Here is a 19395-nt window from a genome sequence, read left to right as displayed (position 1 = left end):
ACTAAAATAAATTTTATTTCATCTTCAAATAATAATAGATCTGAAATAAAGGGCCAGAAAAGGGAAAATAAAAAAGACCAACAATAATTGAGTATAAAAGAAAAGAAGTTAAGATGCCTAGAGTAAGTGTTACGATCTAAGGTAGGGGTAATAATAAGGGTTGGAAAGTATATGAGCAGAGAGAATATTTAGTATAAGTTAATTAGAGTAAATAAATATAGTATAAATTAATTAGAGTAAATAAATATATATTTAGGAAAATATTCAATATCAGATATTTATAATTAGGGATATATGCTAGGATAATATACAGAGAGATATTTATATCAAATATAGAGATATTTATATTAAATATTAAATATAAGGATATTTATATTAAATGCAGATATATTCTAGAGGAATATTTAATAAGAGATGGGCGAGAAATAATTAATATAAATAAGGATAGAGTCCAGGGTTAAAGACATGCTTTTGATTATTGAGTTTTGTGACAGACATTATTGTCTTGTGAGGGAGGTTATGCTCTCAAAGTAATTGAAGGAGGTTATGCTCCCAATTATTGTTTATCCTTGTTTATTCAAATATTACCATCAATAAAAGAGATTCATTCATCAAATATCATTTGTTTATTGTTCTGTTACGTGTGAGAGAGTGTGAAAGGTTGTATTTGGTTAGTTTACGTACTCAGGTACGTAACAATTGGTCCGACCTGCCGGATCATCATGGAGGGAAGAGTGAATGTCATTGAAGGAAGATTAGAGGTCATAGAAATCTCCATGGGAGGACTGGAGGCAACAGTCCAGGAACTGGTGAAGGTGATGGGAGAGCGAGATCGACGACATGAGGGAAATCCTGATGGAAGTCAGGGGTCTGTCAACGGGAGAAGGAATGAGGAGGACGAGAGAGATGGCAGCAAGCTAGATGGTGGACACCGAGGGGAGCAACGGTATTGGAGGAGAAGAGTAGACTTACCCATCTTCGAAGGAAGCGATCCTTTGAATTGGATCAATAGAGTGGACAAATTCTTTGAGCTACAAGGAGTGTCGGAGGAAGAAAAGTTGCACTTAGCCTATATCAGCATGGAGGGAATCGCGGGACACTGGTTCAGATTCTGGAGGGAGAAGGCTAGGAACCGTTCGTGGGCAGGATTAAAGGAGTCAATGGTGATCCGTTTTGGAGGAAACCGGGGAACTGTCTTCGAGAGACTGGCGGCCTGTAAACAATCAGGAACCGTGGAAGAATACATCCAAGAATTTGAAGTCTTGGTCGGCCAAACGGAAACAATGCCCGACGCACAGCTGATGGGGTACTTTATGGCAGGATTGTAGGAGGGGATCTGTAATCAACTCGGATTACTTGATCCGCGGGAGTTGATGGACGTTATGAGACTGGCAAAGGACGTGGAAGAGTTCCAAGGGGGCGTGAAGGCTGGGAGCGGAAGTGTGATCGAGAATCAATCTGGAGAAAAACCGAACGGGGTGGATACGCGACTGGAGCTCAGTCGCCCGAACCAAGGCCGAACGCTAACTGCCGTGGAGAGCCGAGCGGACATCACGGAGAATGTGGGGACCAGACGAAAGGAAAGAAACGTGAGGTATCTACCTTATGAGGAATATGAAAAACGTAGGAAGGAAGGAAGGTGCTTTAGATGCGGCGAGCGGTTCGGTCTGCGCACCGTTGTCCGGACAGGAGTTTGAGAGTCCTGATATATGCAAAGGACGACGAAGAATTTCCACCACCCAAACCTCCAGACTTGAATTGATGAGGAGCCATGAGATCAAATCCAACCTTGGGGACAAGGTTGTTTTGCAGCGGGGAGTAATGTTACGATCTAAGGTAGGGGTAATAATAAGGGTTGGAAAGTATATGAGCAGAGAGAATATTTAGTATAAGTTAATTAGAGTAAATAAATATAGTATAAATTAATTAGAGTAAATAAATATATATTTAGGAAAATATTCAATATAACATATTTATAATTAGGGATATATGCTAGGATAATATACAGAGAGATATTTATATCAAATATAAGGATATTTATATTAAATATTAAATATAAGGATATTTATATTAAATGCAGATATATTCTAGAGGAATATTTAATAAGAGATGGGCGGGAAATAATTAATATAAATAAGGTTAGAGTACAGGTTAAAGACATGCTTTTGATTATTGAGTTTTGTGACAAACATTATTGTCTTGTGAGGGAGGTTGTGCTCTCTGTAACATCCCAAAAATATAGTAATCACCATATCATAGAATTAATTACATTTCATAATAAAACAGTGCAGTCTTACAATAATACTAATGCTCACAAGCCGAATGGCATTAAGTACAGATTTATCTACCATGTAAGAGAAAAGAGAAGGAGTCAGGAACGAACGGTTTTACAAAACCTAGTACCGAACGATTATTTACAACTCAAATAACATCTAACACTACTAAACGACCTAAGGCTCGGCGTTTACTTCAACGTCCACCAGGTTCTCCTCTTCAATCACTTCTTCCAACAGGGCGTCGTCTTCTGCTCACATCCACACGGATGATCATTGCAATGACAGGACGGACGTACAGATACAGGACAACACAAAGAAAGAACACATGGTAAGCTTATGTAATTTAATTCATGCATCAACATACAATTTAAACATACCAACCATTCAAAAATAGATCAACACATATAACCATCTAAAAACTCTCATTTTGACAGACCGTCCGGATTGTATGAATCTATGTATCTACAGGCGCTCGTGCACCCGGGTGATGTAGTAACTGGGAAACACTCAACAGCTGCCACCCGAGGTTAGCCCTATCAGTCCAAAGTACTCCTAAGGACTACGACCTCCTGTCGTTCCCACACATGACCTACCCTCCTCTACGTGAGGACGAGCATTCACGGAACATCAGGATGAACTGCCATCAGTAGCTTTACCACAGTCATACTATACAATTTTCCCATATTCAATGCATAGAGTCGTTCCTCCCTGGAACGCTCGTTCAAAATCCACCATCATTTATTCATCTCATATACTGTTCATCATTTATAATATTTCACTTTATTTTCATTTTCGTCTTCCAATCCAAGTTCATAAAATAACGAACGTTCAGTCCTCTTCATAACGAGGACGGACGTGAGGAAAAAGAACGAGAAACCTTCGTTCCAGAGCAGAATAAATTCGACTACAAATACGCATCATTTTTTACGAACGTCATTTACCATTTGAATAAGTTGAATGAACTGACTCTCGGAAGATCAGATCAATACTCTAAGAATAATTTAGGTACAAAGGTTCTAGGCCGGATCCAATGGACATAGACACCTCAATACGATTAAAGAACCATAACGAGAATAATTCAATTATAGAAACCGACTGTCAGTCGATGACCAAACGCGGTAAGAGGATTTTACTGAATTTGGATGAACGCTATTGCCACACGTTTAATAATTAAAGATGAGTACGAGCGTTCGGTATAAGACCGAGCACTACTTAGGACGTACGCTAGGTGTAAGACCGAGCGCTACTTATTACGAACGCTAGGTGTAAGACCGAGCGCTACAAATCTTAAAGTACAAGGTATATATATATATTACTTTATTTCGAATATCAGGGTACTACTGTTCTGAGCCGAACGCTCCAAGATAGTATTTCCACATGAGGACACTCGTTCTCGATCAGAGTTCTTTCCAAATGAAAGATGATGAGTCGTTATTTCTTGAATTATATTTAGTTTATTGCACTTAAATAAACCAGGGAATTGTGTTTAATTGTTTGTTATTTCCCCGTTTTCTGAATTCTGCTTAATTTGGTCGGAAATTTGTAATTGTGCTAATTTGGGTTTTCTGAGCTGATTAAGTACATTTTTGAAGTGCAGGAAAATTTCGGAAATACATTTTGGGACATCAGGAAGAATGCCAAATAAATTCAAGACTTTCCACACAGACATTTTTGAATTAATTAAATTGTAATTCAGTAGTTTAGAATTTTTGAATCAACTCTTATATTTTGGGTCAATTTTTGGTAAATTAGATTAGACCCAAAAATTAGAAGTGAGTGACTTGGACCCTAGGGTTTTTCTTTTGTGTGGACCCCACCCTTATTAAAGGGGAGACACACGGCCTTTAGGTTAGGCCGCCACTTGCCATTGGCACTGTACACATTCTCTCGGTGTTTGGTTTGGGGGGAACTTTTCTTTGGCTGAAAACGCTGTTGTGAAGGACGCTTTTATTGAATTTAATTTTCTTGCTTTGATTTGTGCATGCAGTTTCGTTTTCAGTTTCCCATTTAATTTCATTTTGGCTCATGAACTGGAGTGAAGTTTAGGTCCAGTAGTGCTTCATTATTAAACTGTATGGTGGGCTTTATTTTGGAAGAGGATGCGCTGATTCCAGGACTTGTGATGTGCATTCGGTGAACCATTTTCATCTTGGCTGGTGAGTAGAATTCTGTTTTCTTTGTGCGAGAGTTGCTGTACGGTTTGGTTGGTGGAAGAAGCACACTACTGCCACGGCTGCAAGCAGCGTTGAGGTTGAAAATGATGTCACTGCTGGAAGCAAACGGTGCTAGAAGTGCTGGAACCGTGAAGAGTGATTCACGTGAATGTGGACCATAGTGTGCACGGTGATGAAGCACTTTCAAGAGGCTAGAAAGTTTTATTCTCTTTAGTTAATCATTGAAGGAAGATGGTGCAGAGGTGTGAAATTTTTATTTGGGAAAAGAAGTAGGATACGTTGAATTTGGTGGTGTGCAAGGTGATTGAATGATGGGACGTGTGAAGGTATTTTGCAGCTGTAATGTGTAGGAAGTGGTCACGGCAATTGCTGAAAAGAACATTCATTTGCATAAAAAATTAGAAAAGGGATTGTCTAGAAGCATAGTTCATACGTTTATGAATAAAAAAATTGAAGAAGGATTCAAACCAAACACCGAGAGAATGTGTACAGTGCCAATGGCAAGTGGCGGCCTAACCTAAAGGCCGTGTGTCTCCCCTTTAATAAGGGTGGGGTCCACACAAAAGAAAAACCCTAGGGACCAAGTCACTCACTTCTAATTTTTGGGTCTAATCTAATTTACCAAAAATTGACCCAAAATATAAGAGTTGATTCAAAAATTCTAAACTACTGAATTACAATTTAATTAATTCAAAAATGTCTGTGTGGAAAGTCTTGAATTTATTTGGCATTCTTCCTGATGTCCCAAAATGTATTTCCGAAATTTTCCTGCACTTCAAAAATGTACTTAATCAGCTCAGAAAACCCAAATTAGCACAATTACAAATTTCCGACCAAATTAAGCAGAATTCGGAAAACGGGGAAATAACAAACAATTAAACACAATTCCCTGGTTTATTTAAGTGCAATAAACTAAATATAATTCAAGAAATAACGACTCATCAAAATAGACCACACTTAGTCTTTTGCACTCCTGGGCAAAACCAAAACGAAAACCAGGGAACTACTCAAACATCAGGGAGCCGACACAGACTCGACAGACAGACAACAAAGACTCCAAAACAGAAACACAGTTGCACAATTCTCACAAAATCTGGACGGTAAAAGGTATAGGCAGAATCCCACACAGAGTCAATGAAAGCAAATACTCAAAGAATCATCCAAACAGTTCAGTACAAGGAAAACATTCAATCAGTTCAAGAGATGAATCAAAAGCAACAGAGCCTCACAGATGCACACACTCAGTGTTTCTCTCTCAAGTGTTTAAGGTAAATCAATGTCACTCAATGCACTCAAGAAAGCAAACACAAATAGACTTGGCAAGCCCCTAATATCAACACTCAAGCACATACGCATGTTCAAATCAAAAGGTCTTTTCATGGTTGTAATGGGGCCAAGGACAAGGCAGGATATATCTGGATAAGAAGCTACAAACCATAAGGAACAGAGGAGCAATGGGGAACAAGTGTAAACACATTCAAACACACCCACAACCTCTAATTCCATCCTCTTCTTGACTCCATTATTCACAATTATTCATATTTTTTTTTTCACTATTTTTTTTTTTTTCATCCTGTCTCTTTTCTTTTCTCTCTTTTCAAAACAAAACTGTAAAAGACAAGATACACATATATTTACCAAAACAAAACAAGAAGAGGAACCAATTAGCCAACTCATCAGAAACCCCCAAGAGACCACACTTGTTCCCAAAACACTTCCAAAGCTCCAAAATTCCCTAAGGTTAAGGTAATCATGGTTTTTCACTTAGGGCTAGTGTATGAGCATTCAAAACAAAGAAATGGGGAAAGTATAGGCTCAAAAAGGGTTTTCAAAAGATTAGAACAAGGTAAGCTTATTTGGCTAGAGAGGCTCAAGAACAAAACTGCCTTTATCACTTCCAAACATGCATATCAATCAAGAATTATCAACAAGAGTCAAGCCAAGGCATATGTGCAAGCAATCAAGAGACATATCACACACAAGAAAGAACATAAAGTGGCTCAAATTCTCACACAGGGCATTTGTGTCATAATCAATTCAACTCTCAAACATCATGATCATCTTCCAAGCAAAGAAAAACAGGGAATCCAACATCTCAGAGTATCAATGAAGTGAAGGAAAACTGACAACCTAACCACAATCCAGAATTTACGAAAAGCATGCAAAACTGTACACAAGACACAACAAACTACATAAAAATCGAAACATGAACAAAGAAACATCCTCCCCTAATAGACCACACTTAAACGACACAATGTCCTCAATGTGTCACAATCAGCAGATCAAACAATCAGAACAATCATCAGATATCGACAAAGTGCAATAAAAGTGAGGAGGGAAGGAGAAAAGAAACTCCCTGAGTCAGATAGGAGGATAGGTGGGGTGGACCAAAGACGTCTCCTCCACCACTACATCCACTAAAGAAGGGTTGCTGAGGAAGGGCTTCAGTCTATGCCCGTTCACCTTGAAGTTTTTAGCTGTAGATGGACCTTGGATTTCTACTGCACCATAAGGATAAACATTAGTCACAACAAAAGGTCCAGTCCATTTTGATCTCAACTTACCACCCATGAGGCCGAGTCTAGAGTTATACAACAAAACCTGTTGGCCAACCTCGAAGTCCTTTCTAACAATAGAACTATCATGGAACTTCTTTGTCCTTTCCTTGTAGAACTTCGAGTTCTCATAGGCCTCCAATCGGATCTCATCCAGTTCATTTAATTGCAACTTTCTTTCCTCTCCAGCTTGGTCCATGGAGAAGTTGCAAATCTTCACAGCCCAATATGCCCGATGCTCAATCTCGACCGGTAGGTGACATGCCTTTCCAAAGACAACCCGGTAGGGAGACATCCCTATCGGTGCTTTGTAGGCTGTCCTGTGGGCCCAAAGAGCATCGTCCAACCTATTGCTCCAATCTTTCCTGTTGGGCTGGACAATCTTCTCCAAAATCCTCTTAATCTCCCTGTTGGAGATCTCAGCCTGCCCATTTGTTTGGGGGTGGTAAGATGTAGAAACTCTGTGCATCACCCCATATTTCTTGAGCAAAGCTTGCATGGATCTATTGCAAAAATGGGTTCCTTGATCACTAACAATTGCTCTAGGCACTCCAAACTTGCAAAAGAGGTGAGATCTAACAAAATCTACAACAACCCGAGCATCATTAGTCCTGGTGGCTCTAGCTTCCACCCATTTTGAAACATAATCCACAGCAAGGAGAATATAAGAGAAACCAAAAGAAACAGGAAAAGGACCCATGAAATCTATACCCCATACATCAAACACCTCACAAAACAGCATAGGTTGTTGAGGCATCTCTTGTCTCTGTGAAATGGATCCTCCTGCTCTCTGACAAGGCTCACAAGTGCTGCAAATCCTCTCCGCATCTTTGAAGATGGAAGGCCAATAGAAACCACAGTCAAGCACCCTGCGAGCTGTTCTCTGTATCCCTAGATGACCACCAGGTGAGGAGGCATGACAAAACTGCAGGACCGAGTCAATCTCATGGTCCGGAATGCATCTCCTAGTAACCTGGTCACTACACAACTTCCACAAATATGGATCATCCCAAACATAATACTTAGCATCACTCTTAATTTTAGCAATCTGAGCACGTGATGCTAAGGGAGGAAAAACAGAAGCAACCAAATAATTTACAATGTGTGCAAACCAAGGAGTGGGGTGAGAATAAGAAATCATCAACAAACTCTCATCAGGAAAAGCATCCTGGATGGGCAACACATCAGCTTCATTCCCAGCTCTCTCAATCCGGCTGAGGTGGTCTGCAACCAAATTCTGTGCTCCACTCCGGTCTTTAATCTGCAAGTCAAACTCCTGGAGCAATAGCATCCACCTGATCAATCTAGGCTTTGACTCAGCCTTTTTCAACAGAAACTTAAGAGCTGCATGGTCAGTATACACAATAACAGGTGATCCAAGCAAATATGACCTAAACTTATCAAGGGCAAAAACAATTGCCAACAACTCTTTTTCAGTGGTGGTATAATTTGCTTGGGCAGCATCCAAAGTGCGTGAAGCATAGTAGATCACTCTCGACAGCTTGTCAATTTTCTGTGTCAAGACAGCCCCCAATGCATAATTAGACGCATCACACATGAGCTCAAATGGGGCTGTCCAATCCGGTGCCTGAATGATAGGGGTAGTGGTCAAAGCTTCCTTCAGGCAATCAAACGCCTGCTTGCATCTGTCATCAAAAGCAAAGTCAATATCCTTCTGCAGCAGTCTGGACAAGGGAAGCGCCTTCTTGCTGAAATCTTTGATGAAGCGCCTGTAGAAACCTGCATGTCCAAGGAAAGATCGCACCTCTCGCACACAAGAGGGGTAAGGCAACTGTGAAATAACAGATATCTTAGCAGGGTCTACCTCTATTCCCTTTTCAGAAATGATATGCCCTAGAACCAAACCTTGTTCAACCATGAAGTGACATTTCTCAAAATTGAGAACAAGGTTTGTTTCTATGCATCTTTTCAAAACTTTTTCCAGACTGTCTAAACATGCATCAAAAGAGGATCCATACACAGTGAAATCATCCATAAACACCTCTATGCAACTGATGGACAAATTTGTAAGCACCAAAATATGATGTCACAAACTTGTTTCACAATCGGCAAGTATGACCGAATCGTTCAAGTAATAAACTTGGTAAGACCAAGTATCGTTCTTCCCAAAGGACTCACGGCCTAGTTTAGTTGTGTGGTTTGTTGATTAGCTAAGACTTACAAACGAAATAATTGGATTATATTATGCAAGACGAAAACTAAACATGTATGCATGAATTGATCAATGGCAAAGACAAAAGATAAACACTTTCAATGGATTATATGAATGAATATGTTGTTGGGGGTCAATTTCATCTCATCCACTCTCATACATTTTAGGAATTCAACATTCAAATCATCATTGTTAATGCCACTCTCTAAAGTACCATTCTAGATGGCTTCTCCCTAATCAAATAGTTCATACAATTCCTAGCATTCCTAATGATTAGTTCATGAGTGCAGGAGCTTAACGACAACCAATATAATATTGTCAGTATAATATTGGGAGAAATTCCCCGGATCTAGACTTCCCCGTACGTGTCCGTATCGACAAAACCAATAATCATGCAATAGAATGAGTTAAACAATGCAAGCATTAAGCAAAGAGGAAAAACCCTAACTAATGATGAAAGAAAGCATAAGTCTTAGATTAAGATGCAAGCATAAATTCCATATATGAGAGCTTCAAGAGATTACATTGATTCCCCAACAAACATACAAGGTTTAGTTCACCATATTCATGGTGAACCTAGATGAACAATAATGAAAGAATGAAAGAATAAACCCTAAAAAGGTGAAGAGGTAGCCTGAGCATCCAAGATCCTCCTTCAAAGGGGTGGAAGAGAGAGTGTTTGCCTCGTTTCTGCCAAAGATGTTTAACCCTAGGACGTGCAAGCCCTTATATACTAATCTAGAGTTACAAAAGATTACAAAAGCCCAAGCCCAAAAAGTGCCGCTCAGCGGTGGTTGCGCGTCTTCTTTCTTCCCCTCAGCGGCCATTTTGCCCCTCAGCGGCCATTTTGCCCCTCAGCGGTACCAACGTGACTCCTTGAGTGCCGCTCAGCGGTAAATTACCGCTGAGCGGTGCCTTCGACTTCTCTTTTTGCACTCTTTCTTGTCTTTTCTAATGTCACTTCTCTCCTTCTTCACTCTTTTCACTAAATTCACCTTAAAACCTGCACAAAAACACTCAAATCAAGCATAAACCTGTCCAGCTCTCTTATTTCTGAAAATAAAGATAAAAGGCATGATTTCAAGCTAGTTTCTAAGTCTAAAGGTTGCTTTTAGTATCAATTTTAAGCATGAAAATAACAGTTTTTCAACTGTTATCACAACCCCAAACTTAGAACTTTGCTTGTCCTCAAGCAAACAAAATGTAACTCCATCTCCAACCAATTCATATGATGGTTTACTCATTCAAAATCCTTTTCTCAAGATAAATAACAGCTTAACTCAAATTTATGACCAAGATTCAATCAAGATGTGCACATGCTTTAGTGTTCACAAAGTCATTTAAATTCCAACAAATGCTATTTTTCATAAATGATCAATCAATTAAGCATGGATGTTCATGTGCTTATGGAATATTTCCTCACTAGGTAAAGTGTTTCACTCAACACACAAGTGTATAAGAGGTATAGTGTTTCGCTCATTCACTCCACTATCACCATGTCACATGAATCAACTTTGCCTTTCATTTTACCACAATCAAAACAATTCACAAGCATGCATCATCACAAGGACTTTTCACTGGCTTATAATGTGGCTGGGCTAACAAGAAAATTGGTTTTTCTGGATCACAAAATCCTTGAGTTAAGAGAATCATCACAACACAATTTTTCTTATTCATTCCCAACTTTCTTTTGCCTTTGCTTTTGCATTAAGCTTTACTTCTTTTTCTTTTCTTTTCTTTTTCTTTGCATATTCTTACTTTTTAGCTCTTAGCTCAATGCTTTTCTAACAACCCCAAACTTGAACATTTAACAATACCATACAAGATCTTCTACTTAACTCAAGGTAAAGATTTTCAATCAAAGGTTTCAAGTGTATGTTCAAGGCTAAGGGTTCAAAGGATAGAACACAACGTTTTCTCTTTTAGTAGGCTAACTTTATGTATTTGGCCAATAAAAAGGGTTTCAACAACACAGCCTTGATCATATGATGCAAAACAAGCAATTGATTCAATCATAGAAAACCTGGGCAAAATCATTCATGCTTTCAAAGTAATAGCATTCAACAATAACAACTCTGGAGCTCAAAACCTCACATATAAGCTCATTCACATTTGACATACACCCTGCTTAATTTCACAATCACAATCATGATATCATGCATTTGTTCACAAAGCTTGTGAATCACCTGTATAAGCATTTTAATGTGCACATCATCTCAACATCAATTAATCAACAAGCATCATCAAGCATTACTTATCAAACACAGTTAATTAATAGCAAACCATCACACAAACCCGGTTTTCAAGAAAGTACATCAAACCCTAATCTAAAACCGAAAACAAATAAGTTCAGAAAACTTAAACCGCAAAAGCATAATCATATGATAGCATTCATCAGTAAATGCTATCTCAGCTCCTCATCAGTCTGAGCTGTCCTCTGTATCTTCCTCTTCCTCCTCATTTTCATCTTCATCAAATGCATCCTCCTCCTCATCTTCATCTTCTTCCATATCTCTAGCTGAAGCTTCAGCTGCTTCAGCTCCTCCATGCAATGGTTCTTCTGGCCAGGCTACGACATTATGGAATTCATCCATAGTCCACCTGTGGGCTGGAGGATTATCATACATCCCCACTATCATCTCAGCAGTGGCCACCTGCCCTCTGTGAATGGACTGCAACTGAGCACCTATAAGAGACATGTACATGTCCCTCATCTGGAATGGTTCTGCTTCATGCGCATCAGCAGATGTCCGGCTCTGTGCTGGCCCTCTCTCTCTACGAGCATGGCGTGGTGGAACTGGCTGAGCTGCATCCTCACCTCCACAGTACTGTCTATAATAAGCCTCATCAATAGCTTTTCTTGGCCTCTCAAATGGTGGAACAGAAGTATCCACCCCAGCTTGCTTGCAAAGGTGAGTGATCAAAGAAGGATGTCCTAGTGGTGCTTTGTTGTTCGAGGTGTTAGCACATACACTGATTTCATCAGCTATTACCTGCCCAATATTAACATTCAAGTTTCTGATAGCACAGTAGATGAATAGTGCCCTGCTGAGAGTAATATCTGACACATGTGAACATGGCTGAATGTTGGCATGAGAAAATGCCATCCAATACTTTGCAAGAGGAGTCAAATCTGTCCTCCTAATATTAACCACTGCGCCAGATCTATTCCTTTGGAAGTGTCCTCCAGGTATACACATTACTCTCTCAACATCCTCAAAGTCAGCACCTTCCTCCATGCTAAGAGCAAACTGACATTGCTCACCAGCCCACACAGTATCCAGGAAATTGTTGATAGAATCAGGATCAAACCTGATAGCATGGCCTCTGACATAGCCCAAATAATTCTCAGCTGGATGATCACCAATCTTCTTTGCATTGGTGTAGAATTCCTTGACCACAGCTATGTTGGCAGGTGCTGGATAAGTGGCTAGCTTTCCCCAATCATTCCCTAACACTTGCTCTCCAAATTGAGGAGCAAAGTTAGGTATCATTCCAACCTTTCTCTCCATTAGAAGTCTCCTGTCCTGAACCACCCTAAAGTGCTTCTCATGTTTCCTAGAGAGGAACCTGCCATTATGGGGCTGCTCTGGTTCCTTTTCCTTTCTCTTGGTTGCCATGGTTTTCAACCTCTTTCCAGAAGAGGATGCCATTCCTGCATTCAAAACACAAACCAAAACCACGGAACATGACGTTAATCATTAGTAAAACTCAGAACACAACTCCTTTCGAAGCTAAACCACCGCTGAGGGCCAGAATTTCCCCTCAGCGCCACCAGTAACACACGCAAAACCAGAAAAACCCAAATCTGGCAGAGTGCCGCTCAGCGGTAAATGCCGCTCAGCGGTGACCTGCAGATTTTTGCAAATCTCGTTTTTAAACTATCCTAACTCCACCCAAATGCAATTTTCAGTTTTCCAGTTCATAATCAAGCAGTTTAATCGGTTCAAATATCAAGTATATCATCAAATCATGCATAGAAATCAAAATCCCTAAATATTCATGCTTTGACAATTACATTCAAATTCAAGAACCCTAGAATGAACAAAATGCATTTTACTTACTTGGGTGGAGATGCTAGATGATATGAGAATGCTTCCAAACTAGAATGCTCTCTTCCAACCCCAAACTTTGATGGCACACTAGTGTAAAAGTGAGTGAAAGAGAAATTTTCTAAAGAGGGAAGAGTGAAAAGATGTAGAAAACCTAAGAGGATGTGTGTGAAAGTGTTTGTGCAGAGAGAAGCCAGAACAAAAACCCTAAAACGCAGCTTGGGATATAAAAATACCCTAATGGGCTCGGGTCCCGCTGAGGGGAACTTAAGCCCATCTGCGATAGTACCGCTCAGCGGTAATTGCCGCTCAGCGGCACTTTCGTGAAGTGCTCCTCTCCTTCTTTTCTTGACCTACGTGCCTTCCCTACATGTCCCTCATAGGTTCCCTGCAATTCAATGTTAAAAATGCTTATGCAAAAACTAAAAATAAACAAACAAACAATCAACTGGGTTGCCTCCCAGGTAGCGCTTGTTTAACGTCACGAGCCTGACCCAAAATCCACCAACACCCATCAGTAGGTGTTTCAAACTTACCAGCACCCATCAGTAGGTGCAAAATTTCTTACCAACACCCATCAGTAGGTGTTACAACATAGTATCCCTCAGTAGATACTTAACCACCTAGCATCCTTCAGTAGATGCTATCTCCAACAAACTAGTTACAAAATAAAGTCCACAACTTAAAAATTACAAAACCAAAATAAAATCAAAAGTTTGTAAATCACTGGGTTGCCTCCCAGCAAGCGCTCTTTTAACGTCATTAGCTTGACCCAAACTCGAGTTCCTTCTTCTTTTTCTTCTTTCTACTGAACTTCTTCAGAAATTTGATCAAACCAGGAACCTGTTGCAGTGTCTCAATCATAGGAACTTTAATCTCCAAATTCTTGAAGATTTCCATAAAGCACTTGAACTTCTTTTCCTTCCTATGATTCTTCTTTAGATGAGGATGTGATTTTTCATATGATTTCTTCTTCTTTCCTCTCATCTTCTTTTTCTTCCTTTTTCTCTCCCTCAATTTTCTCTTTTTCTTTTCTTTTATTTTTTTCTTCCCTTTTCTTTTTCTTTTCAACTTCTTTATTTTCACACAAATCTTCTTTCTCTCTTCTCTCTCAACCACTTCTTTCTCTTTTTCTTCATCTTCATTTTTCTCACTCAACTCTTCTTTCTCTTTTCTCTCTATCTTTTCCGCATCTCCCTCTATTTTTTTCTCATCAAGAATCTTGTCACTTTCAGTGACATTGGTTTGCCCTTCCTCCTTAAGGTTAACTTCAGTATTAACCTCATCATCCAATCTCTGACTAATGTAACGAAAGTGCATCTCCATCCTTTTACATGATTCTTCAATGCTTTTCTGAGTAGAGTCGGAACTTTTCAAAAATCGTTGAAGGGTGTCCTCCAAACTTTCTGATAGAGAGGATTTTTGCTGCCATTGTTGTTGTGGTTGGTTCTCAAATTGTCCGGCAGCTTGCCAAAATTGGCTTTGATCCATGCTTGAGTGAGGTTCCCACCATTGGTTGAGATTACTTTGATAGAATTGAGTGCCCATATAGTTAAATTCTTGACCAAATTGCATTCTGCAGACATTAGGCACAAAACTCTAGGAAATATTTGTTAGCACAAAAAGATAGAGAAGATAGATAAATATTCAGAAGATAAAAAGATTTAGAAGATAGAATCAAATAAGATAGAATAAAATAAAACCTAATCTAAAAAATATAAAATCTAACCTAACCTAAAAGATAAAATAAAATCTAACCTAATAAAATAAAATCTAATCTAACCTAATCAAATAAAATAAAATAAGATCTAACCTAATCTAAAAGATAAAATAAAATAAAATAAAATAAAATCTAACCTAATCAAATAAAATAAAAACAGAAAAAAATAAAAACAGAAATTCAAAAAGTCAAAGATAATCAATAATCACACAAATTAACCAGTTAAACCACGAATCCCCGGCAACGGCGCCAAAAACTTGATGGACAAATTTGTAAGCACCAAAATATGATGTCACAAACTTGTTTCACAATCGGCAAGTATGACCGAATCGTTCAAGTAATAAACTTGGTAAGACCAAGTATCGTTCTTCCCAAAGGACTCACGGCCTAGTTTAGTTGTGTGGTTTGTTGATTAGCTAAGACTTACAAACGAAATAATTGGATTATATTATGCAAGACGAAAACTAAACATGTATGCATGAATTGATCAATGGCAAAGACAAAAGATAAACACTTTCAATGGATTATATGAATGAATATGTTGTTGGGGGTCAATTTCATCTCATCCACTCTCATACATTTTAGGAATTCAACATTCAAATCATCATTGTTAATGCCACTCTCTAAAGTACCATTCTAGATGGCTTCTCCCTAATCAAATAGTTCATACAATTCCTAGCATTCCTAATGATTAGTTCATGAGTGCAGGAGCTTAACGACAACCAATATAATATTGTCAGTATAATATTGGGAGAAATTCCCCGGATCTAGACTTCCCCGTACGTGTCCGTATCGACAAAACCAATAATCATGCAATAGAATGAGTTAAACAATGCAAGCATTAAGCAAAGAGGAAAAACCCTAACTAATGATGAAAGAAAGCATAAGTCTTAGATTAAGATGCAAGCATAAATTCCATATATGAGAGCTTCAAGAGATTACATTGATTCCCCAACAAACATACAAGGTTTAGTTCACCATATTCATGGTGAACCTAGATGAACAATAATGAAAGAATGAAAGAATAAACCCTAAAAAGGTGAAGAGGTAGCCTGAGCATCCAAGATCCTCCTTCAAAGGGGTGGAAGAGAGAGTGTTTGCCTCGTTTCTGCCAAAGATGTTTAACCCTAGGACGTGCAAGCCCTTATATACTAATCTAGAGTTACAAAAGATTACAAAAGCCCAAGCCCAAAAAGTGCCGCTCAGCGGTGGTTGCGCGTCTTCTTTCTTCCCCTCAGCGGCCATTTTGCCCCTCAACGGTACCAACGTGACTCCTTGAGTGCCGCTCAGCGGTAAATTACCGCTGAGCGGTGCCTTCGACTTCTCTTTTTGCACTCTTTCTTGTCTTTTCTAATGTCACTTCTCTCCTTCTTCACTCTTTTCACTAAATTCACCTTAAAACCTGCACAAAAACACTCAAATCAAGCATAAACCTGTCCAGCTCTCTTATTTATGAAAATAAAGATAAAAGGCATGATTTCAAGCTAGTTTCTAAGTCTAAAGGTTGCTTTTAGTATCAATTTTAAGCATGAAAATAACAGTTTTTCAACTGTTATCAGCAACTCTCAAGAAAGTCGCTAAAAATGCTAAGCATGCACCGTTGGAAGGTACCAGGGGCGTTGCATAGACCAAAGGGCATCCTCCTATAGGCAAAAGTGCCAAAGGGGCAGGTGAATGTGGTTTTTTCTTGATCCTCAAGCGCAATATTTATTTGAAAGTAACCAGAAAAACCATCAAGAAAACAATAATGAGATTTACCTGCCAGGCGCTCCTGCATCTGATCAATGAATGACAGGGGGAAATGATCTTTCCTGGTTGCTTGGTTGAGCCTCCTATAGTCAATGCAGACTCTCTAGCTGTTCTGCACTCTAGCTGGGATAAGCTCATCCCTCTCATTCTTCACCACAGTGAGGCCAGTTTTCTTGGGCACAACATGGATGGGGCTAATCCACTGACTGTCTGAAATAGGGTAGATGATCCCAGCTTGCAAAAGCTTGGTCACCTCCTTCTTGATGACGTCCATGATCACGGGATTTTGCCTTCTTTGTGGCTGTCTCACTGGCTTTGTCCCATCTTCCAACAGAATTCTATGCATGCAAGTGGATGGGCTAATACCAGGTATGTCAGCCAAACTCCAACCAATGGCCTTCTTGTGCTTCCTCAGCACCCCAAGCAACTTCTCCTCTTGAACAGAATCAAGGGAGGTAGAAATGATCACCGGTTTCTTCTCATCATCCTCCAAGTACACGTACTTGAGGTTATCTGGGAGCTATTTCAGCTCAAGAATGGGTGCCTGCAAGTCAGATTCAAGTGTACTTCCTGCAACGTGGTTAATGCATCCTAACTCTAAAGAGTGTACAGGTAAAGGCAGAACACTCATCTCATCACAATCCAAATTAATGTCCATCACAGATATGTCAACAACATCATCAATATCATGCATAACATCAATATCCTGGACATCACAATCCTCATCAAAATCCACAACATTATCAACATCATTCTCAAATCCTGATTCAAATCCAGATTCAATGCATGAATGCAAAGAAGATAGAAAAGAATGTTTCTTCTCATGCACAGAATGAAAGTCTTCAACAACATATTTATCAATAATGTCATCCAATGCATCGATCCTAAACAGAGAATGGTCCTCAGCTGGAAATTTCATTGCATCAAGGATATTAAAATGAACAACAATATCAGCAAATTCCATAGACAAAGTTCCAGCATACACATCAATCTTAGTTCGGGCAGTTTTCAAGAATGGCCTGCCTAAGATAATGGGAGCGGATCCATGAGAGAATCCCTCCTCCATTTCCAAAACATAAAAGTCAGCAGGAAAAATCAATTCACCAACCCTAACCAAGACATCCTCTATGAAACCTGCTGGGTGGGTAACACTCCTATTGGCCAACTGAATGACCACACCCGTGGTTTGCAAAGGACCAAGAGACAAAGATGCATATATAGACAAAGGCATGACATTAACAGAAGCACCCAAATCAAGCATGGCATTTTCAAATTTATTGTTTCCAATCACACAAGGAATGCAAAATATACCTGGGTCCTTGCACTTTTCAGGAATGTGCGGGACCGACTTACCAATAAGCGCAGATACATTCCTTCCCATGCTAATCCTCTCATTTCCCTTCATCCTCCTCTTGTGTGTGCACAGCTCCTTCAAGAATTTGGCATACTTCGGTATCTGCTTGATGGCATCGAGTAGAGGTATGTTCACCTCTACCTTCCTGAAGGTCTCCAGAATTTCCCTATCCACCTCTTCCATCTTTTTGCTAGGAAGTGCCCGTGAAGGGAATGGTAGAGGGATAGGTCGGTCAACCAATGGAGAAGGTGCGGCAGCGGTGGTGGTGGAAGAGGGAGAAGATCCACCTGCAGAAGAACCACCGGCTGGAGAAGAAGATTCACCCACCTCAAATGCCTTGCTCGGACCGTCATGGTCGTTCTTTCTAGGACAAGTAGCAGGCATGGGTGTAGGTGTAGAAGCGGGCTCTGAAGGCACAAAAATCTGCTTCCCTGATCTAAGGGTTATGGCACTCACATTCCTTGGGTTCTGCACAGTCTGGGATGGCAACTTATCCGAATTCTGAGACTGCGCCTGGTTTATCTGAGTAGCCATCTGACCCATCTGGTCAGTGAGACTCTGTATGGAAGCTCTAGTCTCCTGCTGAAACTGCAGGTTTTGCATAGTCATCTGTCTCACTAACTCTTCCAATGAAGGTTCAGACGAAGTGGAAGGTTGGGCAACTGGTTGGGCAGGTGCCTCTTGTTGCTGCTGTTGTTGTTGCCTCTGGTGTTGTTGCATAGGTGGAGGCACACATCTGTTAGGTGCTCCAGCATTCTGGAAAGGTGGTGCCTGCTGTTGATGCTGTGGCGCATTGTTCCATCTCAGATTGGGGTGATTCCTCCACCCTGGGTTGTACCTGTTGCTGGATAAGTCATGATTTTGCTGTTGTTGCTGCCTGTTGTTGTAGATGTTCGTAGCATAAGCCTGAGGCACATCAGAGGCAGCAGAGTGCTGCAAAGAAGGACAAGCATCTGTACAATGGTCACTAGAAGGACAAATAGCACATAGTCGTGCAACAGATGCAGATGGAGCTGCAGATCTCTGGTTGGTAGTCAACTGTGTCACCATCTTCGTAAGAGAGTCAATCTTTCCTTCCAACTTGCTTTCAACAGCTGATAAAGACTGGGCAACAACATCATGTACGCCCCTCACCACAATGGCATCATTCCTGGTGCTAAACTGCTGGGAGTTGGAAGCCATTTTCTCAATCAATTGCCTGGCCTCAGCAGGTGTATACATTTTGGGACATCAGGAAGAATGCCAAATAAATTCAAGACTTTCCACACAGACATTTTTGAATTAATTAAATTGTAATTCAGTAGTTTAGAATTTTTGAATCAACTCTTATATTTTGGGTCAA

The 19395-nt window shown here is 39.9% G+C and overlaps 1 pseudogene; it reads right to left on the bottom strand.

Annotated features, from left to right (window-relative positions):
* Positions 1-6811: 6811 nt before the first annotated feature.
* On the bottom strand, positions 6812-19274 carry LOC128195007 (uncharacterized; annotated as a pseudogene).
* Between the last annotated feature and the right edge of the window lie 121 nt (positions 19275-19395).

Source organism: Vigna angularis, chromosome 1, assembly GCF_016808095.1.
Source record: "Vigna angularis cultivar LongXiaoDou No.4 chromosome 1, ASM1680809v1, whole genome shotgun sequence".
NCBI classification, from domain to species: Eukaryota; Viridiplantae; Streptophyta; class Magnoliopsida; order Fabales; family Fabaceae; genus Vigna; species Vigna angularis.
The sequence above is the reverse complement of the archived record's forward strand: the minus strand, read 5'-3'. Positions and strand labels throughout refer to the sequence as shown.